Source organism: Quercus robur, chromosome 5 (genome assembly GCF_932294415.1).
Source record: "Quercus robur chromosome 5, dhQueRobu3.1, whole genome shotgun sequence".
NCBI classification, from domain to species: domain Eukaryota; kingdom Viridiplantae; phylum Streptophyta; class Magnoliopsida; order Fagales; family Fagaceae; genus Quercus; species Quercus robur.
The window spans coordinates 32,622,238-32,641,445 of NC_065538.1; the positions used below are offsets into that span (position 1 = coordinate 32,622,238).

The 19,208-nt window shown below is 52.5% G+C and overlaps 54 non-coding genes across 54 annotated transcripts; all 54 read right to left on the reverse strand.

Moving 5' to 3' along the window:
• Positions 1 to 146: 146 nt before the first annotated feature.
• Positions 147 to 265, reverse strand: LOC126730646 (5S ribosomal RNA). The gene has a single exon (XR_007657911.1). It is a non-coding gene; the product is annotated as a 5S ribosomal RNA (ribosomal RNA).
• Positions 266 to 501: 236 nt separating this feature from the next.
• LOC126731749 (5S ribosomal RNA) lies at positions 502 to 620 on the reverse strand. The gene has a single exon (XR_007658990.1). It is a non-coding gene; the product is annotated as a 5S ribosomal RNA (ribosomal RNA).
• Positions 621 to 855: 235 nt separating this feature from the next.
• On the reverse strand, positions 856 to 974 carry LOC126729210 (5S ribosomal RNA). Its single transcript, XR_007656541.1, has one exon. It is a non-coding gene; the product is annotated as a 5S ribosomal RNA (ribosomal RNA).
• A 235-nt stretch (positions 975 to 1,209) lies between these two features.
• On the reverse strand, positions 1,210 to 1,328 carry LOC126731766 (5S ribosomal RNA). Its single transcript, XR_007659007.1, has one exon. It is a non-coding gene; the product is annotated as a 5S ribosomal RNA (ribosomal RNA).
• Positions 1,329 to 1,563: 235 nt separating this feature from the next.
• Positions 1,564 to 1,682, reverse strand: LOC126730658 (5S ribosomal RNA). Its single transcript, XR_007657922.1, has one exon. It is a non-coding gene; the product is annotated as a 5S ribosomal RNA (ribosomal RNA).
• A 235-nt stretch (positions 1,683 to 1,917) lies between these two features.
• On the reverse strand, positions 1,918 to 2,036 carry LOC126731382 (5S ribosomal RNA). The gene has a single exon (XR_007658629.1). It is a non-coding gene; the product is annotated as a 5S ribosomal RNA (ribosomal RNA).
• A 235-nt stretch (positions 2,037 to 2,271) lies between these two features.
• Positions 2,272 to 2,390, reverse strand: LOC126730670 (5S ribosomal RNA). Its single transcript, XR_007657933.1, has one exon. It is a non-coding gene; the product is annotated as a 5S ribosomal RNA (ribosomal RNA).
• A 235-nt stretch (positions 2,391 to 2,625) lies between these two features.
• Positions 2,626 to 2,744, reverse strand: LOC126731678 (5S ribosomal RNA). The gene has a single exon (XR_007658921.1). It is a non-coding gene; the product is annotated as a 5S ribosomal RNA (ribosomal RNA).
• A 236-nt stretch (positions 2,745 to 2,980) lies between these two features.
• LOC126731750 (5S ribosomal RNA) lies at positions 2,981 to 3,099 on the reverse strand. Its single transcript, XR_007658991.1, has one exon. It is a non-coding gene; the product is annotated as a 5S ribosomal RNA (ribosomal RNA).
• A 235-nt stretch (positions 3,100 to 3,334) lies between these two features.
• Positions 3,335 to 3,453, reverse strand: LOC126731243 (5S ribosomal RNA). Its single transcript, XR_007658496.1, has one exon. It is a non-coding gene; the product is annotated as a 5S ribosomal RNA (ribosomal RNA).
• Positions 3,454 to 3,688: 235 nt separating this feature from the next.
• Positions 3,689 to 3,807, reverse strand: LOC126731509 (5S ribosomal RNA). The gene has a single exon (XR_007658754.1). It is a non-coding gene; the product is annotated as a 5S ribosomal RNA (ribosomal RNA).
• A 235-nt stretch (positions 3,808 to 4,042) lies between these two features.
• LOC126731680 (5S ribosomal RNA) lies at positions 4,043 to 4,161 on the reverse strand. Its single transcript, XR_007658923.1, has one exon. It is a non-coding gene; the product is annotated as a 5S ribosomal RNA (ribosomal RNA).
• A 236-nt stretch (positions 4,162 to 4,397) lies between these two features.
• LOC126731751 (5S ribosomal RNA) lies at positions 4,398 to 4,516 on the reverse strand. Its single transcript, XR_007658992.1, has one exon. It is a non-coding gene; the product is annotated as a 5S ribosomal RNA (ribosomal RNA).
• Positions 4,517 to 4,751: 235 nt separating this feature from the next.
• Positions 4,752 to 4,870, reverse strand: LOC126730682 (5S ribosomal RNA). The gene has a single exon (XR_007657945.1). It is a non-coding gene; the product is annotated as a 5S ribosomal RNA (ribosomal RNA).
• A 235-nt stretch (positions 4,871 to 5,105) lies between these two features.
• Positions 5,106 to 5,224, reverse strand: LOC126731767 (5S ribosomal RNA). Its single transcript, XR_007659008.1, has one exon. It is a non-coding gene; the product is annotated as a 5S ribosomal RNA (ribosomal RNA).
• A 235-nt stretch (positions 5,225 to 5,459) lies between these two features.
• On the reverse strand, positions 5,460 to 5,578 carry LOC126731316 (5S ribosomal RNA). Its single transcript, XR_007658566.1, has one exon. It is a non-coding gene; the product is annotated as a 5S ribosomal RNA (ribosomal RNA).
• A 235-nt stretch (positions 5,579 to 5,813) lies between these two features.
• Positions 5,814 to 5,932, reverse strand: LOC126731768 (5S ribosomal RNA). Its single transcript, XR_007659009.1, has one exon. It is a non-coding gene; the product is annotated as a 5S ribosomal RNA (ribosomal RNA).
• A 235-nt stretch (positions 5,933 to 6,167) lies between these two features.
• On the reverse strand, positions 6,168 to 6,286 carry LOC126731690 (5S ribosomal RNA). Its single transcript, XR_007658932.1, has one exon. It is a non-coding gene; the product is annotated as a 5S ribosomal RNA (ribosomal RNA).
• A 235-nt stretch (positions 6,287 to 6,521) lies between these two features.
• LOC126730693 (5S ribosomal RNA) lies at positions 6,522 to 6,640 on the reverse strand. Its single transcript, XR_007657956.1, has one exon. It is a non-coding gene; the product is annotated as a 5S ribosomal RNA (ribosomal RNA).
• Positions 6,641 to 6,875: 235 nt separating this feature from the next.
• Positions 6,876 to 6,994, reverse strand: LOC126731584 (5S ribosomal RNA). The gene has a single exon (XR_007658828.1). It is a non-coding gene; the product is annotated as a 5S ribosomal RNA (ribosomal RNA).
• A 235-nt stretch (positions 6,995 to 7,229) lies between these two features.
• Positions 7,230 to 7,348, reverse strand: LOC126730600 (5S ribosomal RNA). The gene has a single exon (XR_007657868.1). It is a non-coding gene; the product is annotated as a 5S ribosomal RNA (ribosomal RNA).
• Positions 7,349 to 7,584: 236 nt separating this feature from the next.
• LOC126731383 (5S ribosomal RNA) lies at positions 7,585 to 7,703 on the reverse strand. Its single transcript, XR_007658630.1, has one exon. It is a non-coding gene; the product is annotated as a 5S ribosomal RNA (ribosomal RNA).
• A 235-nt stretch (positions 7,704 to 7,938) lies between these two features.
• LOC126730705 (5S ribosomal RNA) lies at positions 7,939 to 8,057 on the reverse strand. The gene has a single exon (XR_007657967.1). It is a non-coding gene; the product is annotated as a 5S ribosomal RNA (ribosomal RNA).
• Positions 8,058 to 8,292: 235 nt separating this feature from the next.
• On the reverse strand, positions 8,293 to 8,411 carry LOC126730716 (5S ribosomal RNA). The gene has a single exon (XR_007657978.1). It is a non-coding gene; the product is annotated as a 5S ribosomal RNA (ribosomal RNA).
• Positions 8,412 to 8,647: 236 nt separating this feature from the next.
• LOC126731752 (5S ribosomal RNA) lies at positions 8,648 to 8,766 on the reverse strand. The gene has a single exon (XR_007658993.1). It is a non-coding gene; the product is annotated as a 5S ribosomal RNA (ribosomal RNA).
• Positions 8,767 to 9,001: 235 nt separating this feature from the next.
• Positions 9,002 to 9,120, reverse strand: LOC126730381 (5S ribosomal RNA). The gene has a single exon (XR_007657660.1). It is a non-coding gene; the product is annotated as a 5S ribosomal RNA (ribosomal RNA).
• A 235-nt stretch (positions 9,121 to 9,355) lies between these two features.
• LOC126731769 (5S ribosomal RNA) lies at positions 9,356 to 9,474 on the reverse strand. Its single transcript, XR_007659010.1, has one exon. It is a non-coding gene; the product is annotated as a 5S ribosomal RNA (ribosomal RNA).
• Positions 9,475 to 9,709: 235 nt separating this feature from the next.
• LOC126730727 (5S ribosomal RNA) lies at positions 9,710 to 9,828 on the reverse strand. The gene has a single exon (XR_007657990.1). It is a non-coding gene; the product is annotated as a 5S ribosomal RNA (ribosomal RNA).
• A 235-nt stretch (positions 9,829 to 10,063) lies between these two features.
• Positions 10,064 to 10,182, reverse strand: LOC126730738 (5S ribosomal RNA). Its single transcript, XR_007658001.1, has one exon. It is a non-coding gene; the product is annotated as a 5S ribosomal RNA (ribosomal RNA).
• A 235-nt stretch (positions 10,183 to 10,417) lies between these two features.
• On the reverse strand, positions 10,418 to 10,536 carry LOC126730749 (5S ribosomal RNA). The gene has a single exon (XR_007658012.1). It is a non-coding gene; the product is annotated as a 5S ribosomal RNA (ribosomal RNA).
• A 235-nt stretch (positions 10,537 to 10,771) lies between these two features.
• On the reverse strand, positions 10,772 to 10,890 carry LOC126730760 (5S ribosomal RNA). Its single transcript, XR_007658023.1, has one exon. It is a non-coding gene; the product is annotated as a 5S ribosomal RNA (ribosomal RNA).
• A 235-nt stretch (positions 10,891 to 11,125) lies between these two features.
• On the reverse strand, positions 11,126 to 11,244 carry LOC126730771 (5S ribosomal RNA). The gene has a single exon (XR_007658034.1). It is a non-coding gene; the product is annotated as a 5S ribosomal RNA (ribosomal RNA).
• Positions 11,245 to 11,479: 235 nt separating this feature from the next.
• Positions 11,480 to 11,598, reverse strand: LOC126730782 (5S ribosomal RNA). Its single transcript, XR_007658045.1, has one exon. It is a non-coding gene; the product is annotated as a 5S ribosomal RNA (ribosomal RNA).
• Positions 11,599 to 11,835: 237 nt separating this feature from the next.
• On the reverse strand, positions 11,836 to 11,954 carry LOC126731753 (5S ribosomal RNA). Its single transcript, XR_007658994.1, has one exon. It is a non-coding gene; the product is annotated as a 5S ribosomal RNA (ribosomal RNA).
• A 235-nt stretch (positions 11,955 to 12,189) lies between these two features.
• LOC126731642 (5S ribosomal RNA) lies at positions 12,190 to 12,308 on the reverse strand. Its single transcript, XR_007658886.1, has one exon. It is a non-coding gene; the product is annotated as a 5S ribosomal RNA (ribosomal RNA).
• Positions 12,309 to 12,543: 235 nt separating this feature from the next.
• On the reverse strand, positions 12,544 to 12,662 carry LOC126731771 (5S ribosomal RNA). Its single transcript, XR_007659012.1, has one exon. It is a non-coding gene; the product is annotated as a 5S ribosomal RNA (ribosomal RNA).
• A 235-nt stretch (positions 12,663 to 12,897) lies between these two features.
• Positions 12,898 to 13,016, reverse strand: LOC126731385 (5S ribosomal RNA). The gene has a single exon (XR_007658632.1). It is a non-coding gene; the product is annotated as a 5S ribosomal RNA (ribosomal RNA).
• Positions 13,017 to 13,251: 235 nt separating this feature from the next.
• LOC126730794 (5S ribosomal RNA) lies at positions 13,252 to 13,370 on the reverse strand. The gene has a single exon (XR_007658058.1). It is a non-coding gene; the product is annotated as a 5S ribosomal RNA (ribosomal RNA).
• A 235-nt stretch (positions 13,371 to 13,605) lies between these two features.
• LOC126730680 (5S ribosomal RNA) lies at positions 13,606 to 13,724 on the reverse strand. The gene has a single exon (XR_007657943.1). It is a non-coding gene; the product is annotated as a 5S ribosomal RNA (ribosomal RNA).
• Positions 13,725 to 13,959: 235 nt separating this feature from the next.
• Positions 13,960 to 14,078, reverse strand: LOC126730805 (5S ribosomal RNA). The gene has a single exon (XR_007658069.1). It is a non-coding gene; the product is annotated as a 5S ribosomal RNA (ribosomal RNA).
• A 235-nt stretch (positions 14,079 to 14,313) lies between these two features.
• Positions 14,314 to 14,432, reverse strand: LOC126731386 (5S ribosomal RNA). Its single transcript, XR_007658633.1, has one exon. It is a non-coding gene; the product is annotated as a 5S ribosomal RNA (ribosomal RNA).
• A 235-nt stretch (positions 14,433 to 14,667) lies between these two features.
• LOC126730816 (5S ribosomal RNA) lies at positions 14,668 to 14,786 on the reverse strand. The gene has a single exon (XR_007658080.1). It is a non-coding gene; the product is annotated as a 5S ribosomal RNA (ribosomal RNA).
• Positions 14,787 to 15,021: 235 nt separating this feature from the next.
• LOC126730827 (5S ribosomal RNA) lies at positions 15,022 to 15,140 on the reverse strand. Its single transcript, XR_007658091.1, has one exon. It is a non-coding gene; the product is annotated as a 5S ribosomal RNA (ribosomal RNA).
• Positions 15,141 to 15,377: 237 nt separating this feature from the next.
• LOC126731754 (5S ribosomal RNA) lies at positions 15,378 to 15,496 on the reverse strand. Its single transcript, XR_007658995.1, has one exon. It is a non-coding gene; the product is annotated as a 5S ribosomal RNA (ribosomal RNA).
• A 235-nt stretch (positions 15,497 to 15,731) lies between these two features.
• On the reverse strand, positions 15,732 to 15,850 carry LOC126730838 (5S ribosomal RNA). The gene has a single exon (XR_007658102.1). It is a non-coding gene; the product is annotated as a 5S ribosomal RNA (ribosomal RNA).
• Positions 15,851 to 16,085: 235 nt separating this feature from the next.
• Positions 16,086 to 16,204, reverse strand: LOC126730850 (5S ribosomal RNA). The gene has a single exon (XR_007658115.1). It is a non-coding gene; the product is annotated as a 5S ribosomal RNA (ribosomal RNA).
• A 235-nt stretch (positions 16,205 to 16,439) lies between these two features.
• On the reverse strand, positions 16,440 to 16,558 carry LOC126730861 (5S ribosomal RNA). The gene has a single exon (XR_007658128.1). It is a non-coding gene; the product is annotated as a 5S ribosomal RNA (ribosomal RNA).
• Positions 16,559 to 16,796: 238 nt separating this feature from the next.
• LOC126731390 (5S ribosomal RNA) lies at positions 16,797 to 16,915 on the reverse strand. Its single transcript, XR_007658637.1, has one exon. It is a non-coding gene; the product is annotated as a 5S ribosomal RNA (ribosomal RNA).
• A 235-nt stretch (positions 16,916 to 17,150) lies between these two features.
• On the reverse strand, positions 17,151 to 17,269 carry LOC126730872 (5S ribosomal RNA). The gene has a single exon (XR_007658139.1). It is a non-coding gene; the product is annotated as a 5S ribosomal RNA (ribosomal RNA).
• A 236-nt stretch (positions 17,270 to 17,505) lies between these two features.
• LOC126731820 (5S ribosomal RNA) lies at positions 17,506 to 17,624 on the reverse strand. The gene has a single exon (XR_007659058.1). It is a non-coding gene; the product is annotated as a 5S ribosomal RNA (ribosomal RNA).
• A 235-nt stretch (positions 17,625 to 17,859) lies between these two features.
• On the reverse strand, positions 17,860 to 17,978 carry LOC126730884 (5S ribosomal RNA). The gene has a single exon (XR_007658150.1). It is a non-coding gene; the product is annotated as a 5S ribosomal RNA (ribosomal RNA).
• A 235-nt stretch (positions 17,979 to 18,213) lies between these two features.
• LOC126730537 (5S ribosomal RNA) lies at positions 18,214 to 18,332 on the reverse strand. Its single transcript, XR_007657808.1, has one exon. It is a non-coding gene; the product is annotated as a 5S ribosomal RNA (ribosomal RNA).
• A 236-nt stretch (positions 18,333 to 18,568) lies between these two features.
• Positions 18,569 to 18,687, reverse strand: LOC126730895 (5S ribosomal RNA). The gene has a single exon (XR_007658161.1). It is a non-coding gene; the product is annotated as a 5S ribosomal RNA (ribosomal RNA).
• Positions 18,688 to 18,921: 234 nt separating this feature from the next.
• On the reverse strand, positions 18,922 to 19,040 carry LOC126730908 (5S ribosomal RNA). Its single transcript, XR_007658173.1, has one exon. It is a non-coding gene; the product is annotated as a 5S ribosomal RNA (ribosomal RNA).
• Positions 19,041 to 19,208: the final 168 nt, after the last annotated feature.

Below are 19,208 nucleotides of genomic sequence, written 5' to 3' on the forward strand. Positions count from 1 at the left end.
GATCGCCGCCACCAAATTAGCACCCAAAACGAGATCAGCGGCTCGTATTTTTGGCCTGGGGCAGACTAAGCCTACGAAGCGAGCGTGCTGGACCGCCGTAAACGGTAAGCCCGGCGACAAAAAAAAAAAATCCGAAGAAAAAGAGAGGGGTGCAACACGAGGACTTCCCAGGAGGTCACCCATCCTAGTACTACTCTCGCCCAAACACGCTTAACTGCGGAGTTCTGATGGGATCCGGTGCATTAGTGTTGGTATGATCGCACCCATCAGCATAAGCGCGTTAAATCCTTATAAAGGATCCGAATTCAGCGATGCACTCTAACACCAGGGAGCTGCAGCCCGAGGGCATTTCCAGATCGCCGCCACCAAATTAGCACCCAAAACGAGATCAGCGGCTCGTATTTTTGGCCTGGGGCAGACTAAGCCTACGAAGCGAGCGTGCTGGACCGCCGTAAACGGTAAGCCCGGCGACAAAAAAAAAAAAATCCGAAGAAAAAGAGAGGGGTGCAACACGAGGACTTCCCAGGAGGTCACCCATCCTAGTACTACTCTCGCCCAAACGCGCTTAACTGCGGAGTTCTGATGGGATCCGATGCATTTGTGTTGGTATGATCGCACCCATCAGCATAAGCGCGTTAAATCCTTATAAAGGATCCGAATGCAGCGATGCACTCTAACACCAGGGAGCTGCAGCCCGAGGGCATTTCCAGATCGCCGCCACCAAATCAGCACCCAAAACGAGATCAGCGGCTCGTATTTTTGGCCTGGGGCAGACTAAGCCTACGAAGCGAGCGTGCTGGACCGCCGTAAACGGTAAGCCCGGCGACAAAAAAAAAAAATCCGAAGAAAAAGAGAGGGGTGCAACACGAGGACTTCCCAGGAGGTCACCCATCCTAGTACTACTCTCGCCCAAACACTCTTAACTGCGGAGTTCTGATGGGATCCGGTGCATTAGTGTTGGTATGATCGCACCCATCAGCATAAGCGCGTTAAATCCTTATAAAGGATCCGAATGCAGCGATGCACTCTAACACCAGGGAGCTGCAGCCCGAGGGCATTTCCAGATCGCCGCCACCAAATTAGCACCCAAAACGAGTTCAGCGGCTCGTATTTTTGGCCTGGGGCAGACTAAGCCTACGAAGCGAGCGTGCTGGACCGCCGTAAACGGTAAGCCCGGCGACAAAAAAAAAAAATCCGAAGAAAAAGAGAGCGGTGCAACACGAGGACTTCCCAGGAGGTCACCCATCCTAGTACTACTCTCGCCCAAACACGCATAACTGCGGAGTTCTGATGGGATCCGGTGCATTAGTGTTGGTATGATCGCACCCATCAGCATAAGCGCGTTAAATCCTTATAAAGGATCCGAATGCAGCGATGCACTCTAACACCAGGGAGCTGCAGCCCGAGGGCATTTCCAGATCGCCGCCACCAAATTAGCACCCAAAACGAGTTCAGCGGCTCGTATTTTTGACCTGGGGCAGACTAAGCCTACGAAGCGAGCGTGCTGGACCGCCGTAAACGGTAAGCCCGGCTACAAAAAAAAAAAATCCGAAGAAAAAGAGAGGGGTGCAACACGAGGACTTCCCAGGAGGTCACCCATCCTAGTACTACTCTCGCCCAAACACGCTTAACTGCGGAGTTCTGATGGGATCCGGTGCATTAGTGTTGGTATGATCGCACCCATCAGCATAAGCGCGTTAAATCCTTATAAAGGATCCGAATGCAGCGATGCACTCTAACACCAGGGAGCTGCAGCCCGAGGGCATTTCCAGATCGCCGCCACCAAATTAGCACCCAAAACGAGTTCAGCGGCTCGTATTTTTGGCCTGGGGCAGACTAAGCCTACGAAGCGAGCGTGCTGGACCGCCGTAAACGGTAAGCCCGGCGACAAAAAAAAAAAATCCGAAGAAAAAGAGAGCGGTGCAACACGAGGACTTCCCAGGAGGTCACCCATCCTAGTACTACTCTCGCCCAAACACGCTTAACTGCGGAGTTCTGATGGGATCCGGTGCATTAGTGTTGGTATGATCGCACCCATCAGCATAAGCGCGTTAAATCCTTATAAAGGATCCGAATGCAGCGATGCACTCTAACACCAGGGAGTTGCAGCCCGAGGGCATTTCCAGATCGCCGCCACGAAATTAGCACCCAAAACGAGATCAGCGGCTCGTATTTTTGGCCTGGGGCAGACTAAGCCTACGAAGCGAGCGTGCTGGACCGCCGTAAACGGTAAGCCCGGCGACAAAAAAAAAAAATCCGAAGAAAAAGAGAGGGGTGCAACACGAGGACTTCCCAGGAGGTCACCCATCCTAGTACTACTCTCGCCCAAACACGCTTAACTGCGGAGTTCTGATGGGATCCGGTGCATTAGTGTTGGTATGATCGCACCCATCAGCATAAGCGCGTTAAATCCTTATAAAGGATCCGAATGCAGCGATGCACTCTAACACCAGGGAGTTGCAGCCCGAGGGCATTTCCAGATCGCCGCCACCAAATTAGCACCCAAAACGAGATCAGCGGCTCGTATTTTTGGCCTGGGGCAGACTAAGCCTACGAAGCGAGCGTGCTGGACCGCTGTAAACGGTAAGCCCGGCGACAAAAAAAAAAAATCCGAAGAAAAAGAGAGGGGTGCAACACGAGGACTTCCCAGGAGGTCACCCATCCTAGTACTACTCTCGCCCAAACACGCTTAACTGCGGAGTTCTGATGGGATGCGGTGCATTAGTGTTGGTATGATCGCACCCATCAGCATAAGCGCGTTAAATCCTTATAAAGGATCCGAATTCAGCGATGCACTCTAACACCAGGGAGCTGCAGCCCGAGGGCATTTCCAGATCGCCGCCACCAAATTAGCACCCAAAACGAGATCAGCGGCTCGTATTTTTGGCCTGGGGCAGACTAAGCCTACGAAGCGAGCGTGCTGGACCGCCGTAAACGGTAAGCCCGGCGACAAAAAAAAAAAAATCCGAAGAAAAAGAGAGGGGTGCAACACGAGGACTTCCCAGGAGGTCACCCATCCTAGTACTACTCTCGCCCAAACGCGCTTAACTGCGGAGTTCTGATGGGATCCGATGCATTTGTGTTGGTATGATCGCACCCATCAGCATAAGCGCGTTAAATCCTTATAAAGGATCCGAATGCAGCGATGCACTCTAACACCAGGGAGCTGCAGCCCGAGGGCATTTCCAGATCGCCGCCACCAAATTAGCACCCAAAACGAGATCAGCGGCTCGTATTTTTGGCCTGGGGCAGACTAAGCCTACGAAGCGAGCGTGCTGGACCGCCGTAAATGGTAAGCCCGGCGACAAAAAAAAAAAATCCGAAGAAAAAGAGAGGGGTGCAACACGAGGACTTCCCAGGAGGTCACCCATCCTACTACTACTCTCGCCCAAACACGCTTAACTGCGGAGTTCTGATGGGATCCGGTGCATTAGTGTTGGTATGATCGCACCCATCAGCATAAGCGCGTTAAATCCTTATAAAGGATCCGAATGCAGCGATGCACTCTAACACCAGGGAGCTGCAGCCCGAGGGCATTTCCAGATCGCCGCCACCAAATTAGCACCCAAAACGAGTTCAGCGGCTCGTATTTTTGGCCTGGGGCAGACTAAGCCTACGAAGCGAGCGTGCTGGACCGCCGTAAACGGTAAGCCCGGCGACAAAAAAAAAAAATCCGAAGAAAAAGAGAGGGGTGCAACACGAGGACTTCCCAGGAGGTCACCCATCCTAGTACTACTCTCGCCCAAACACGCATAACTGCGGAGTTCTGATGGGATCCGGTGCATTAGTGTTGGTATGATCGCACCCATCAGCATAAGCGCGTTAAATCCTTATAAAGGATCCGAATGCAGCGATGCACTCTAACACCAGGGAGCTGCAGCCCGAGGGCATTTCCAGATCGCCGCCACCAAATTAGCACCCAAAACGAGATCAGCGGCTCGTATTTTTGGCCTGGGGCAGACTAAGCCTACGAAGCGAGCGTGCTGGACCGCCGTAAACGGTAAGCCCGGCGACAAAAAAAAAAAATCCGAAGAAAAAGAGAGGGGTGCAACACGAGGACTTCCCAGGAGGTCACCCATCCTAGTACTACTCTCGCCCAAACACGCTTAACTGCGGAGTTCTGATGGGATGCGGTGCATTAGTGTTGGTATGATCGCACCCATCAGCATAAGCGCGTTAAATCCTTATAAAGGATCCGAATTCAGCGATGCACTCTAACACCAGGGAGCTGCAGCCCGAGGGCATTTCCAGATCGCCGCCACCAAATTAGCACCCAAAACGAGATCAGCGGCTCGTATTTTTGGCCTGGGGCAGACTAAGCCTACGAAGCGAGCGTGCTGGACCGCCGTAAACGGTAAGCCCGGCGACAAAAAAAAAAAAATCCGAAGAAAAAGAGAGGGGTGCAACACGAGGACTTCCCAGGAGGTCACCCATCCTAGTACTACTCTCGCCCAAACGCGCTTAACTGCGGAGTTCTGATGGGATCCGATGCATTTGTGTTGGTATGATCGCACCCATCAGCATAAGCGCGTTAAATCCTTATAAAGGATCCGAATGCAGCGATGCACTCTAACACCAGGGAGCTGCAGCCCGAGGGCATTTCCAGATCGCCGCCACCAAATTAGCACCCAAAACGAGATCAGCGGCTCGTATTTTTGGCCTGGGGCAGACTAAGCCTACGAAGCGAGCGTGCTGGACCGCCGTAAACGGTAAGCCCGGCGACAAAAAAAAAAAATCCGAAGAAAAAGAGAGGGGTGCAACACGAGGACTTCCCAGGAGGTCACCCATCCTAGTACTACTCTCGCCCAAACACGCTTAACTGCGGAGTTCTGATGGGATCCGGTGCATTAGTGTTGGTATGATCGCACCCATCAGCATAAGCGCGTTAAATCCTTATAAAGGATCCGAATGCAGCGATGCACTCTAACACCAGGGAGCTGCAGCCCGAGGGCATTTCCAGATCGCCGCCACCAAATTAGCACCCAAAACGAGTTCAGCGGCTCGTATTTTTGGCCTGGGGCAGACTAAGCCTACGAAGCGAGCGTGCTGGACCGCCGTAAACGGTAAGCCCGGCGACAAAAAAAAAAAATCCGAAGAAAAAGAGAGCGGTGCAACACGAGGACTTCCCAGGAGGTCACCCATCCTAGTACTACTCTCGCCCAAACACGCATAACTGCGGAGTTCTGATGGGATCCGGTGCATTAGTGTTGGTATGATCGCACCCATCAGCATAAGCGCGTTAAATCCTTATAAAGGATCCGAATGCAGCGATGCACTCTAACACCAGGGAGCTGCAGCCCGAGGGCATTTCCAGATCGCCGCCACCAAATTAGCACCCAAAACGAGATCAGCGGCTCGTATTTTTGGCCTGGGGCAGACTAAGCCTACGAAGCGAGCGTGCTGGACCGCCGTAAACGGTAAGCCCGGCGACAAAAAAAAAAAATCCGAAGAAAAAGAGAGGGGTGCAACACGAGGACTTCCCAGGAGGTCACCCATCCTAGTACTACTCTCGCCCAAACGCGCTTAACTGCGGAGTTCTGATGGGATCCGGTGCATTAGTGTTGGTATGATCGCACCCATCAGCATAAGCGCGTTAAATCCTTATAAAGGATCCGAATGCAGCGATGCACTCTAACACCAGGGAGCTGCAGCCCGAGGGCATTTCCAGATCGCCGCCACCAAATTAGCACCCAAAACGAGTTCAGCGGCTCGTATTTTTGGCCTGGGGCAGACTAAGCCTACGAAGCGAGCGTGCTGGACCGCCGTAAACGGTAAGCCCGGCGACAAAAAAAAAAAATCCGAAGAAAAAGAGAGCGGTGCAACACGAGGACTTCCCAGGAGGTCACCCATCCTAGTACTACTCTCGCCCAAACACGCATAACTGCGGAGTTCTGATGGGATCCGGTGCATTAGTGTTGGTATGATCGCACCCATCAGCATAAGCGCGTTAAATCCTTATAAAGGATCCGAATGCAGCGATGCACTCTAACACCAGGGAGCTGCAGCCCGAGGGCATTTCCAGATCGCCGCCACCAAATTAGCACCCAAAACGACTTCAGCGGCTCGTATTTTTGGCCTGGGGCAGACTAAGCCTACGAAGCGAGCGTGCTGGACCGCCGTAAACGGTAAGCCCGGCGACAAAAAAAAAAAATCCGAAGAAAAAGAGAGCGGTGCAACACGAGGACTTCCCAGGAGGTCACCCATCCTAGTACTACTCTCGCCCAAACACGCTTAACAGCGGAGTTCTGATGGGATCCGGTGCATTAGTGTTGGTATGATCGCACCCATCAGCATAAGCGCGTTAAATCCTTATAAAGGATCCGGATGCAGCGATGCACTCTAACACCAGGGAGCTGCAGCCCGAGGGCATTTCCAGATCGCCGCCACCAAATTATCACCCAAAACGAGATCAGCGGCTCTTATTTTTGGCCTGGGGCAGACTAAGCCTACGAAGCGAGCGTGCTGGACCGTCGTAAACGGTAAGCCCGGCGACAAAAAAAAAAAATCCGAAGAAAAAGAGAGGGGTGCAACACGAGGACTTCCCAGGAGGTCACCCATCCTAGTACTACTCTCGCCCAAACACGCTTAACTGCGGAGTTCTGATGGGATCCGGTGCATTAGTGTTGGTATGATCGCACCCATCAGCATAAGCGCGTTAAATCCTTATAAAGGATCCGAATGCAGCGATGCACTCTAACACCAGGGAGTTGCAGCCCGAGGGCATTTCCAGATCGCCGCCACCAAATTAGCACCCAAAACGAGATCAGCGGCTCGTATTTTTGGCCTGGGGCAGACTAAGCCTATGAAGCGAGCGTGCTGGACCGCCGTAAACGGTAAGCCCGGCGACAAAAAAAAAAAATCCGAAGAAAAAGAGAGGGGTGCAACACGAGGACTTCCCAGGAGGTCACCCATCCTAGTACTACTCTCGCCCAAACACGTTTAATTGCGGAGTTCTGATGGGATCCGGTGCATTAGTGTTGGTATGATCGCACCCATCAGCATAAGCGCGTTAAATCCTTATAAAGGATCCGAATGCAGCGATGCACTCTAACACCAGGGAGCTGCAGCCCGAGGGCATTTCCAGATCGCCGCCACCAAATTAGCACCCAAAACGAGATCAGCGGCTCGTATTTTTGGCCTGGGGCAGACTAAGCCTACGAAGCGAGCGTGCTGGACCGCCGTAAACGGTAAGCCCGGCGACAAAAAAAAAAAATCCGAAGAAAAAGAGAGGGGTGCAACACGAGGACTTCCCAGAAGGTCACCCATCCTAGTACTACTCTCGCCCAAACACGCTTAACTGCGGAGTTCTGATGGGATCCGGTGCATTAGTGTTGGTATGATCGCACCCATCAGCATAAGCGCGTTAAATCCTTATAAAGGATCCGAATGCAGCGATGCACACTAACACCAGGGAGCTGCAGCCCGAGGGCATTTCCAGATCGCCGCCACCAAATTAGCACCCAAAACGAGTTCAGCGGCTCGTATTTTTGGCCTGGGGCAGACTAAGCCTACGAAGCGAGTGTGCTGGACCGCCGTAAACGGTAAGCCCGGCGACAAAAAAAAAAAAATCCGAAGAAAAAGAGAGCGGTGCAACACGAGGACTTCCCAGGAGGTCACCCATCCTAGTACTACTCTCGCCCAAACACGCTTAACTGCGGAGTTCTGATGGGATCCGGTGCATTAGTGTTGGTATGATCGCACCCATCAGCATAAGCGCGTTAAATCCTTATAAAGGATCCGAATGCAGCGATGCACTCTAACACCAGGGAGCTGCAGCCCGAGGGCATTTCCAGATCGCCGCCACCAAATTAGCACCCAAAACGAGATCAGCGGCTCGTATTTTTGGCCTGGGGCAGACTAAGCCTACGAAGCGAGCGTGCTGGACCGCCGTAAACGGTAAGCCCGGCGACAAAAAAAAAAAATCCGAAGAAAAAGAGAGGGGTGCAACACGAGGACTTCCCAGGAGGTCACCCATCCTAGTACTACTCTCGCCCAAACACGCTTAACTGCGGAGTTCTGATGGGATCCGGTGCATTAGTGTTGGTATGATCGCACCCATCAGCATAAGCGCGTTAAATCCTTATAAAGGATCCGAATGCAGCGATGCACTCTAACACCAGGGAGTTGCAGCCCGAGGGCATTTCCAGATCGCCGCCACCAAATTAGCACCCAAAACGAGATCAGCGGCTCGTATTTTTGGCCTGGGGCAGACTAAGCCTACGAAGCGAGCGTGCTGGACCGCCGTAAACGGTAAGCCCGGCGACAAAAAAAAAAAATCCGAAGAAAAAGAGAGGGGTGCAACACGAGGACTTCCCAGGAGGTCACCCATCCTAGTACTACTCTCGCCCAAACACGCTTAACTGCGGAGTTCTGATGGGATCCGGTGCATTAGTGTTGGTATGATCGCACCCATCAGCATAAGCGCGTTAAATCCTTATAAAGGATCCGAATTCAGCGATGCACTCTAACACCAGGGAGCTGCAGCCCGAGGGCATTTCCAGATCGCCGCCACCAAATTAGCACCCAAAACGAGATCAGCGGCTCGTATTTTTGGCCTGGGGCAGACTAAGCCTACGAAGCGAGCGTGCTGGACCGCCGTAAACGGTAAGCCCGGCGACAAAAAAAAAAAAATCCGAAGAAAAAGAGAGGGGTGCAACACGAGGACTTCCCAGGAGGTCACCCATCCTAGTACTACTCTCGCCCAAACGCGCTTAACTGCGGAGTTCTGATGGGATCCGATGCATTTGTGTTGGTATGATCGCACCCATCAGCATAAGCGCGTTAAATCCTTATAAAGGATCCGAATGCAGCGATGCACTCTAACACCAGGGAGCTGCAGCCCGAGGGCATTTCCAGATCGCCGCCACCAAATTAGCACCCAAAACGAGATCAGCGGCTCGTATTTTTGGCCTGGGGCAGACTAAGCCTACGAAGCGAGCGTGCTGGACCGCCGTAAACGGTAAGCCCGGCGACAAAAAAAAAAAATCCGAAGAAAAAGAGAGGGGTGCAACACGAGGACTTCCCAGGAGGTCACCCATCCTAGTACTACTCTCGCCCAAACACTCTTAACTGCGGAGTTCTGATGGGATCCGGTGCATTAGTGTTGGTATGATCGCACCCATCAGCATAAGCGCGTTAAATCCTTATAAAGGATCCGAATGCAGCGATGCACTCTAACACCAGGGAGCTGCAGCCCGAGGGCATTTCCAGATCGCCGCCACCAAATTAGCACCCAAAACGAGTTCAGCGGCTCGTATTTTTGGCCTGGGGCAGACTAAGCCTACGAAGCGAGCGTGCTGGACCGCCGTAAACGGTAAGCCCGGCGACAAAAAAAAAAAATCCGAAGAAAAAGAGAGCGGTGCAACACGAGGACTTCCCAGGAGGTCACCCATCCTAGTACTACTCTCGCCCAAACACGCATAACTGCGGAGTTCTGATGGGATCCGGTGCATTAGTGTTGGTATGATCGCACCCATCAGCATAAGCGCGTTAAATCCTTATAAAGGATCCGAATGCAGCGATGCACTCTAACACCAGGGAGCTGCAGCCCGAGGGCATTTCCAGATCGCCGCCACCAAATTAGCACCCAAAACGAGTTCAGCGGCTCGTATTTTTGACCTGGGGCAAACTAAGCCTACGAAGCGAGCGTGCTGGACCGCCGTAAACGGTAAGCCCGGCTACAAAAAAAAAAAATCCGAAGAAAAAGAGAGGGGTGCAACACGAGGACTTCCCAGGAGGTCACCCATCCTAGTACTACTCTCGCCCAAACACGCTTAACTGCGGAGTTCTGATGGGATCCGGTGCATTAGTGTTGGTATGATCGCACCCATCAGCATAAGCGCGTTAAATCCTTATAAAGGATCCGAATGCAGCGATGCACTCTAACACCAGGGAGCTGCAGCCCGAGGGCATTTCCAGATCGCCGCCACCAAATTAGCACCCAAAACGAGTTCAGCGGCTCGTATTTTTGGCCTGGGGCAGACTAAGCCTACGAAGCGAGCGTGCTGGACCGCCGTAAACGGTAAGCCCGGCGACAAAAAAAAAAAATCCGAAGAAAAAGAGAGGGGTGCAACACGAGGACTTCCCAGGAGGTCACCCATCCTAGTACTACTCTCGCCCAAACACGCTTAACTGCGGAGTTCTGATGGGATCCGGTGCATTAGTGTTGGTATGATCGCACCCATCAGCATAAGCGCGTTAAATCCTTATAAAGGATCCGAATGCAGCGATGCACTCTAACACCAGGGAGTTGCAGCCCGAGGGCATTTCCAGATCGCCGCCACGAAATTAGCACCCAAAACGAGATCAGCGGCTCGTATTTTTGGCCTGGGGCAGACTAAGCCTACGAAGCGAGCGTGCTGGACCGCCGTAAACGGTAAGCCCGGCGACAAAAAAAAAAAATCCGAAGAAAAAGAGAGGGGTGCAACACGAGGACTTCCCAGGAGGTCACCCATCCTAGTACTACTCTCGCCCAAACACGCTTAACTGCGGAGTTCTGATGGGATCCGGTGCATTAGTGTTGGTATGATCGCACCCATCAGCATAAGCGCGTTAAATCCTTATAAAGGATCCGAATGCAGCGATGCACTCTAACACCAGGGAGTTGCAGCCCGAGGGCATTTCCAGATCGCCGCCACCAAATTAGCACCCAAAACGAGATCAGCGGCTCGTATTTTTGGCCTGGGGCAGACTAAGCCTACGAAGCGAGCGTGCTGGACCGCCGTAAACGGTAAGCCCGGCGACAAAAAAAAAAAATCCGAAGAAAAAGAGAGGGGTGCAACACGAGGACTTCCCAGGAGGTCACCCATCCTAGTACTACTCTCGCCCAAACACGCTTAACTGCGGAGTTCTGATGGGATCCGGTGCATTAGTGTTGGTATGATCGCACCCATCAGCATAAGCGCGTTAAATCCTTATAAAGGATCCGAATTCAGCGATGCACTCTAACACCAGGGAGCTGCAACCCGAGGGCATTTCCAGATCGCCGCCACCAAATTAGCACCCAAAACGAGATCAGCGGCTCGTATTTTTGGCCTGGGGCAGACTAAGCCTACGAAGCGAGCGTGCTGGACCGCCGTAAACGGTAAGCCCGGCGACAAAAAAAAAAAATCCGAAGAAAAAGAGAGGGGTGCAACACGAGGACTTCCCAGGAGGTCACCCATCCTAGTACTACTCTCGCCCAAACACGCTTAACTGCGGAGTTCTGATGGGATCCGGTGCATTAGTGTTGGTATGATCGCACCCATCAGCATAAGCGCGTTAAATCCTTATAAAGGATCCGAATGCAGCGATGCACTCTAACACCAGGGAGTTGCAGCCCGAGGGCATTTCCAGATCGCCGCCACCAAATTAGCACCCAAAACGAGATCAGCGGCTCGTATTTTTGGCCTGGGGCAGACTAAGCCTACGAAGCGAGCGTGCTGGACCGCCGTAAACGGTAAGCCCGGCGACAAAAAAAAAAAATCCGAAGAAAAAGAGAGGGGTGCAACACGAGGACTTCCCAGGAGGTCACCCATCCTAGTACTACTCTCGCCCAAACACGCTTAACTGCGGAGTTCTGATGGGATCCGGTGCATTAGTGTTGGTATGATCGCACCCATCAGCATAAGCGCGTTAAATCCTTATAAAGGATCCGAATTCAGCGATGCACTCTAACACCAGGGAGCTGCAGCCCGAGGGCATTTCCAGATCGCCGCCACCAAATTAGCACCCAAAACGAGATCAGCGGCTCGTATTTTTGGCCTGGGGCAGACTAAGCCTACGAAGCGAGCGTGCTGGACCGCCGTAAACGGTAAGCCCGGCGACAAAAAAAAAAAAAATCCGAAGAAAAAGAGAGGGGTGCAACACGAGGACTTCCCAGGAGGTCACCCATCCTAGTACTACTCTCGCCCAAACGCGCTTAACTGCGGAGTTCTGATGGGATCCGATGCATTTGTGTTGGTATGATCGCACCCATCAGCATAAGCGCGTTAAATCCTTATAAAGGATCCGAATGCAGCGATGCACTCTAACACCAGGGAGCTGCAGCCCGAGGGCATTTCCAGATCGCCGCCACCAAATTAGCACCCAAAACGAGATCAGCGGCTCGTATTTTTGGCCTGGGGCAGACTAAGCCTACGAAGCGAGCGTGCTGGACCGCCGTAAACGGTAAGCCCGGCGACAAAAAAAAAAAATCCGAAGAAAAAGAGAGGGGTGCAACACGAGGACTTCCCAGGAGGTCACCCATCCTAGTACTACTCTCGCCCAAACACGCTTAACTGCGGAGTTCTGATGGGATACGGTGCATTAGTGTTGGTATGATCGCACCCATCAGCATAAGCGCGTTAAATCCTTATAAAGGATCCGAATGCAGCGATGCACTCTAACACCAGGGAGCTGCAGCCCGAGGGCATTTCCAGATCGCCGCCACCAAATTAGCACCCAAAACGAGTTCAGCGGCTCGTATTTTTGGCCTGGGGCAGACTAAGCCTACGAAGCGAGCGTGCTGGACCGCCGTAAACGGTAAGCCCGGCGACAAAAAAAAAAAATCCGAAGAAAAAGAGAGCGGTGCAACACGAGGACTTCCCAGGAGGTCACCCATCCTAGTACTACTCTCGCCCAAACACGCATAACTGCGGAGTTCTGATGGGATCCGGTGCATTAGTGTTGGTATGATCGCACCCATCAGCATAAGCGCGTTAAATCCTTATAAAGGATCCGAATGCAGCGATGCACTCTAACAGCAGGGAGCTGCAGCCCGAGGGCATTTCCAGATCGCCGCCACCAAATTAGCACCCAAAACGAGTTCAGCGGCTCGTATTTTTGGCCTGGGGCAGACTAAGCCTACGAAGCGAGCGTGCTGGACCGCCGTAAACGGTAAGCCCGGCGACAAAAAAAAAAAATCCGAAGAAAAAGAGAGCGGTGCAACACGAGGACTTCCCAGGAGGTCACCCATCCTAGTACTACTCTCGCCCAAACACGCTTAACTGCGGAGTTCTGATGGGATCCGGTGCATTAGTGTTGGTATGATCGCACCCATCAGCATAAGCGCGTTAAATCCTTATAAAGGATCCGAATGCAGCGATGCACTCTAACACCAGGGAGCTGCAGCCCGAGGGCATTTCCAGATCGCCGCCACCAAATTATCACCCAAAACGAGATCAGCGGCTCTTATTTTTGGCCTGGGGCAGACTAAGCCTAGGAAGCGAGCGTGCTGGACCGTCGTAAACGGTAAGCCCGGCGACAAAAAAAAAAAATCCGAAGAAAAAGAGAGGGGTGCAACACGAGGACTTCCCAGGAGGTCACCCATCCTAGTACTACTCTCGCCCAAACACGCTTAACTGCGGAGTTCTGATGGGATCCGGTGCATTAGTGTTGGTATGATCGCACCCATCAGCATAAGCGCGTTAAATCCTTATAAAGGATCCGAATGCAGCGATGCACTCTAACACCAGGGAGTTGCAGCCCGAGGGCATTTCCAGATCGCCGCCACCAAATTAGCACCCAAAACGAGATCAGCGGCTCGTATTTTTGGCCTGGGGCAGACTAAGCCTAGGAAGCGAGCGTGCTGGACCGCCGTAAACGGTAAGCCCGGCGACAAAAAAAAAAAATCCGAAGAAAAAGAGAGGGGTGCAACACGAGGACTTCCCAGGAGGTCACCCATCCTAGTACTACTCTCGCCCAAACACGTTTAACTGCGGAGTTCTGATGGGATCCGGTGCATTAGTGTTGGTATGATCGCACCCATCAGCATAAGCGCGTTAAATCCTTATAAAGGATCCGAATGCAGCGATGCACTCTAACACCAGGGAGCTGCAGCCCGAGGGCATTTCCAGATCGCCGCCACCAAATTAGCACCCAAAACGAGATCAGCGGCTCGTATTTTTGGCCTGGGGCAGACTAAGCCTACGAAGCGAGCGTGCTGGACCGCCGTAAACGGTAAGCCCGGCGACAAAAAAAAAAAATCCGAAGAAAAAGAGAGGGGTGCAACACGAGGACTTCCCAGGAGGTCACCCATCCTAGTACTACTCTCGCCCAAACACGCTTAACTGCGGAGTTCTGATGGGATCCGGTGCATTAGTGTTGGTATGATCGCACCCATCAGCATAAGCGCGTTAAATCCTTATAAAGGATCCGAATGCAGCGATGCACTCTAACACCAGGGAGCTGCAGCCCGAGGGCATTTCCAGATCGCCGCCACCAAATTAGCACCCAAAACGAGTTCAGCGGCTCGTATTTTTGGCCTGGGGCAGACTAAGCCTACGAAGCGAGTGTGCTGGACCGCCGTAAACGGTAAGCCCGGCGACAAAAAAAAAAAATCCGAAGAAAAAGAGAGCGGTGCAACACGAGGACTTCCCAGGAGGTCACCCATCCTAGTACTACTCTCGCCCAAACACGCTTAACTGCGGAGTTCTGATGGGATCCGGTGCATTAGTGTTGGTATGATCGCACCCATCAGCATAAGCGCGTTAAATCCTTATAAAGGATCCGAATGCAGCGATGCACTCTAACACCAGGGAGCTGCAGCCCGAGGGCATTTCCAGATCGCCGCCACCAAATTAGCACCCTAAACGAGATCAGCGGCTCGTATTTTTGGCCTGGGGCAGACTAAGCCTACGAAGCGAGCGTGCTGGACCGCCGTAAACGGTAAGCCCGGCGAAAAAAAAAAAAAATCCGAAGAAAAAGAGAGGGGTGCAACACGAGGACTTCCCAGGAGGTCACCCATCCTAGTACTACTCTCGCCCAAACACGCTTAACTGCGGAGTTCTGATGGGATCCGGTGCATTAGTGTTGGTATGATCGCACCCATCAGCATAAGCGCGTTAAATCCTTATAAAGGATCCGAATGCAGCGATGCACTCTAACACCAGGGAGTTGCAGCCCGAGGGCATTTCCAGATCGCCGCCACCAAATTAGCACCCAAAACGAGATCAGCGGCTCGTATTTTTGGCCTGGGGCAGACTAAGCCTACGAAGCGAGCGTGCTGGACCGCCGTAAACGGTAAGCCCGGCGACAAAAAAAAAAAATCCGAAGAAAAAGAGAGGGGTGCAACACGAGGACTTCCCAGGAGGTCACCCATCCTAGTACTACTCTCGCCCAAACACGCTTAACTGCGGAGTTCTGATGGGATCCGGTGCATTAGTGTTGGTATGATCGCACCCATCAGCATAAGCGCGTTAAATCCTTATAAAGGATCCGAATTCAGCGATGCACTCTAACACCAGGGAGCTGCAGCCCGAGGGCATTTCCAGATCGCCGCCACCAAATTAGCACCCAAAACGAGATCAGCGGCTCGTATTTTTGGCCTGGGGCAGACTAAGCCTACGAAGCGAGCGTGCTGGACCGCCGTAAACGGTAAGCCCGGCGACAAAAAAAAAAAAAATCCGAAGAAAAAGAGAGGGGTGCAACACGAGGACTTCCCAGGAGGTCACCCATCCTAGTACTACTCTCGCCCAAACGCGCTTAACTGCGGAGTTCTGATGGGATCCGATGCATTTGTGTTGGTATGATCGCACCCATCAGCATAAGCGCGTTAAATCCTTATAAAGGATCCGAATGCAGCGATGCACTCTAACACCAGGGAGCTGCAGCCCGAGGGCATTTCCAGATCGCCGCCACCAAATTAGCACCCAAAACGAGATCAGCGGCTCGTATTTTTGGCCTGGGGCAGACTAAGCCTACGAAGCGAGCGTGCTGGACCGCCGTAAACGGTAAGCCCGGCGACAAAAAAAAAAAATCCGAAGAAAAAGAGAGGGGTGCAACACGAGGACTTCCCAGGAGGTCACCCATCCTAGTACTACTCTCGCCCAAACACGCTTAACTGCGGAGTTCTGATGGGATCCGGTGCATTAGTGTTGGTATGATCGCACCCATCAGCATAAGCGCGTTAAATCCTTATAAAGGATCCGAATGCAGCGATGCACTCTAACACCAGGGAGTTGCAGCCCGAGGGCATTTCCAGATCGCCGCCACGAAATTAGGACCCAAAACGAGATCAGCGGCTCGTATTTTTGGCCTGGGGCAGACTAAGCCTACGAAGCGAGCGTGCTGGACCGCCGTAAACGGTAAGCCCGGCGACAAAAAAAAAAAATCCGAAGAAAAAGAGAGGGGTGCAACACGAGGACTTCCCAGGAGGTCACCCATCCTAGTACTACTCTCGCCCAAACACGCTTAACTGCGGAGTTCTGATGGGATCCGGTGCATTAGTGTTGGTATGATCGCACCCATCAGCATAAGCGCGTTAAATCCTTATAAAGGATCCGAATGCAGCGATGCACTCTAACACCAGGGAGCTGCAGCCCGAGGGCATTTCCAGATCGCCGCCACCAAATTAGCACCCAAAACGAGATCAGCGGCTCGTATTTTTGGCCTGGGGCAGACTAAGCCTACGAAGCGAGCGTGCTGGACCGCCGTAAACGGTAAGCCCGGCGACAAAAAAAAAAAATCCGAAGAAAAAGAGAGGGGTGCAACACGAGGACTTCCCAGGAGGTCACCCATCCTAGTACTACTCTCGCCCAAACACGCTTAACTGCGGAGTTCTGATGGGATCCGGTGCATTAGTGTTGGTATGATCGCACCCATCAGCATAAGCGCGTTAAATCCTTATAAAGGATCCGAATGCAGCGATGCACTCTAACACCAGGGAGCTGCAGCCCGAGGGCATTTCCAGATCGCCGCCACCAAATTAGCACCCAAAACGAGTTCAGCGGCTCGTATTTTTGACCTGGGGCAGACTAAGCCTACGAAGCGAGCGTGCTGGACCGCCGTAAACGGTAAGCCCGGCGACAAAAAAAAAAAAAAATCCGAAGAAAAAGAGAGGGGTGCAACACGAGGACTTCCCAGGAGGTCACCCATCCTAGTACTACTCTCGCCCAAACTCGCTTAACTGCGGAGTTCTGATGGGATCCGGTGCATTAGTGTTGGTATGATCGCACCCATCAGCATAAGCGCGTTAAATCCTTATAAAGGATCCGAATGCAGCGATGCACTCTAACACCAGGGAGCTGCAGCCCGAGGGCATTTCCAGATCGCCGCCACCAAATTAGCACCCAAAACGAGATCAGCGGCTCGTATTTTTGGCCTGGGGCAGACTAAGCCTACGAAGCGAGCGTGCTGGACCGCCGTAAACGGTAAGCCCGGCGACAAAAAAAAAAAATCCGAAGAAAAAGAGAGGGGTGCAACACGAGGACTTCCCAGGAGGTCACCCATCCTAGTACTACTCTCGCCCAAACACGCTTAACTGCGGAGTTCTGATGGGATCCGGTGCATTAGTGTTGGTATGATCGCACCCATCAGCATAAGCGCGTTAAATCCTTATAAAGGATCCGAATGCAGCGATGCACTCTAACACTAGGGAGCTGCAGCCCGAGGGCATTTCCAGATCGCCGCCACCAAATTAGCACCCAAAACGAGTTCAGCGGCTCGTATTTTTGACCTGGGGCAGACTAAGCCTACGAAGCGAGCGTGCTGGACCGCCGTAAACGGTAAGCCCGGCGACAAAAAAAAAAAAATCCGAAGAAAAAGAGAGGGGTGCAACACGAGGACTTCCCAGGAGGTCACCCGTCCTAGTACTACTCTCGCCCAAACACGCTTAACTGCGGAGTTCTGATGGGATCCGATGCATTAGTGTTGTTATGATCGCACCCATCAGCATAAGCGCGTTAAATCCTTACAAAGGATCCGAATGCAGCGATGCACTCTAACACCAGGGAGCTGCAGCCCGAGGGCATTTCCAGATCGCCGCCACCAAATTAGCACCCAAAACGAGATCAGCGGCTCGTATTTTTGGCCTGGGGCAGACTAAGCCTACGAAGCGAGCGTGCTGGACCGCCGTAAACAGTAAGCCCGGCGACAAAAAAAAAAAATCCGAAGAAAAAGAGAGGGGTGCAACACGAGGACTTCCCAGGAGGTCACCCATCCTAGTACTACTCTCGCCCAAACACGCTTAACTGCGGAGTTCTGATGGGATCCGGTGCATTAGTGTTGGTATGATCGCACCCATCAGCATAAGCGCGTTAAATCCTTATAAAGGATCCGAATGCAGCGATGCACTCTAACACCAGGGAGCTGCAGCCCGAGGGCATTTCCAGATTGCCGCCACCAAATTAGCACCCAAAACGAGATCAGCGGCTCGTATTTTTGGCCTGGGGCAGACTAAGCCTACGAAGCGAGCGTGCAGGACCGCCGTAAACGGTAAGCCCGGCGACAAAAAAAAAAAATCCGAAGAAAAAGAGAGGGGTGCAACACGAGGACTTCCCAGGAGGTCACCCATCCTAGTACTACTCTCGCCCAAACACGCTTAACTGCGGAGTTCTGATGGGATCCGGTGTATTAGTGTTGGTATGATCGCACCCATCAGCATAAGCGCGTTAAATCCTTATAAAGGATCCGAATGCAGCGATGCACTCTAACACCAGGGAGCTGCAGCCCGAGGGCATTTCCAGATCGCCGCCACCAAATTAGCACCCAAAACGAGTTCAGCGGCTCGTATTTTTGAACTGGGGCAGACTAAGCCTACGAAGCGAGCGTGCTGGACCGCCGTAAACGGTAAGCCCGGCGACAAAAAAAAAAAAATCCGAAGAAAAAGAGAGGGGTGCAACACGAGGACTTCCCAGGAGGTCACCCATCCTAGTACTACTCTCGCCCAAACACGCTTAACTGCGGAGTTCTGATGGGATCCGGTGCATTAGTGTTGGTATGATCGCACCCATCAGCATAAGCGCGTTAAATCCTTATAAAGGATCCGAATGCAGCGATGCACTCTAACACCAGGGAGCTGCAGCCCGAGGGCATTTCCAGATCGCCGCCACCAAATTAGCACCCAAAACGAGATCAGCGGCTCGTATTTTTGGCCTGGGGCAGACTAAGCCTACGAAGCGAGCGTGCTGGACCGCCGTAAACGGTAAGCCCGGCGACAAAAAAAAAAATCCGAAGAAAAAGAGAGGGGTGCAACACGAGGACTTCCCAGGAGGTCACCCATCCTAGTACTACTCTCGCCCAAACACGCTTAACTGCGGAGTTCTGATGGGATCCGGTGCATTAGTGTTGGTATGATCGCACCCATCAGCATAAGCGCGTTAAATCCTTATAAAGGATCCGAATGTAGCGATGCACTCTAACACCAGGGAGCTGCAGCCCGAGGGCATTTCCAGATCGCCGCCACCAAATTAGCACCCAAAACGAGTTCAACGGCTCGTATTTTTGGCCTGGGGCAGACTAAGCCTACGAAG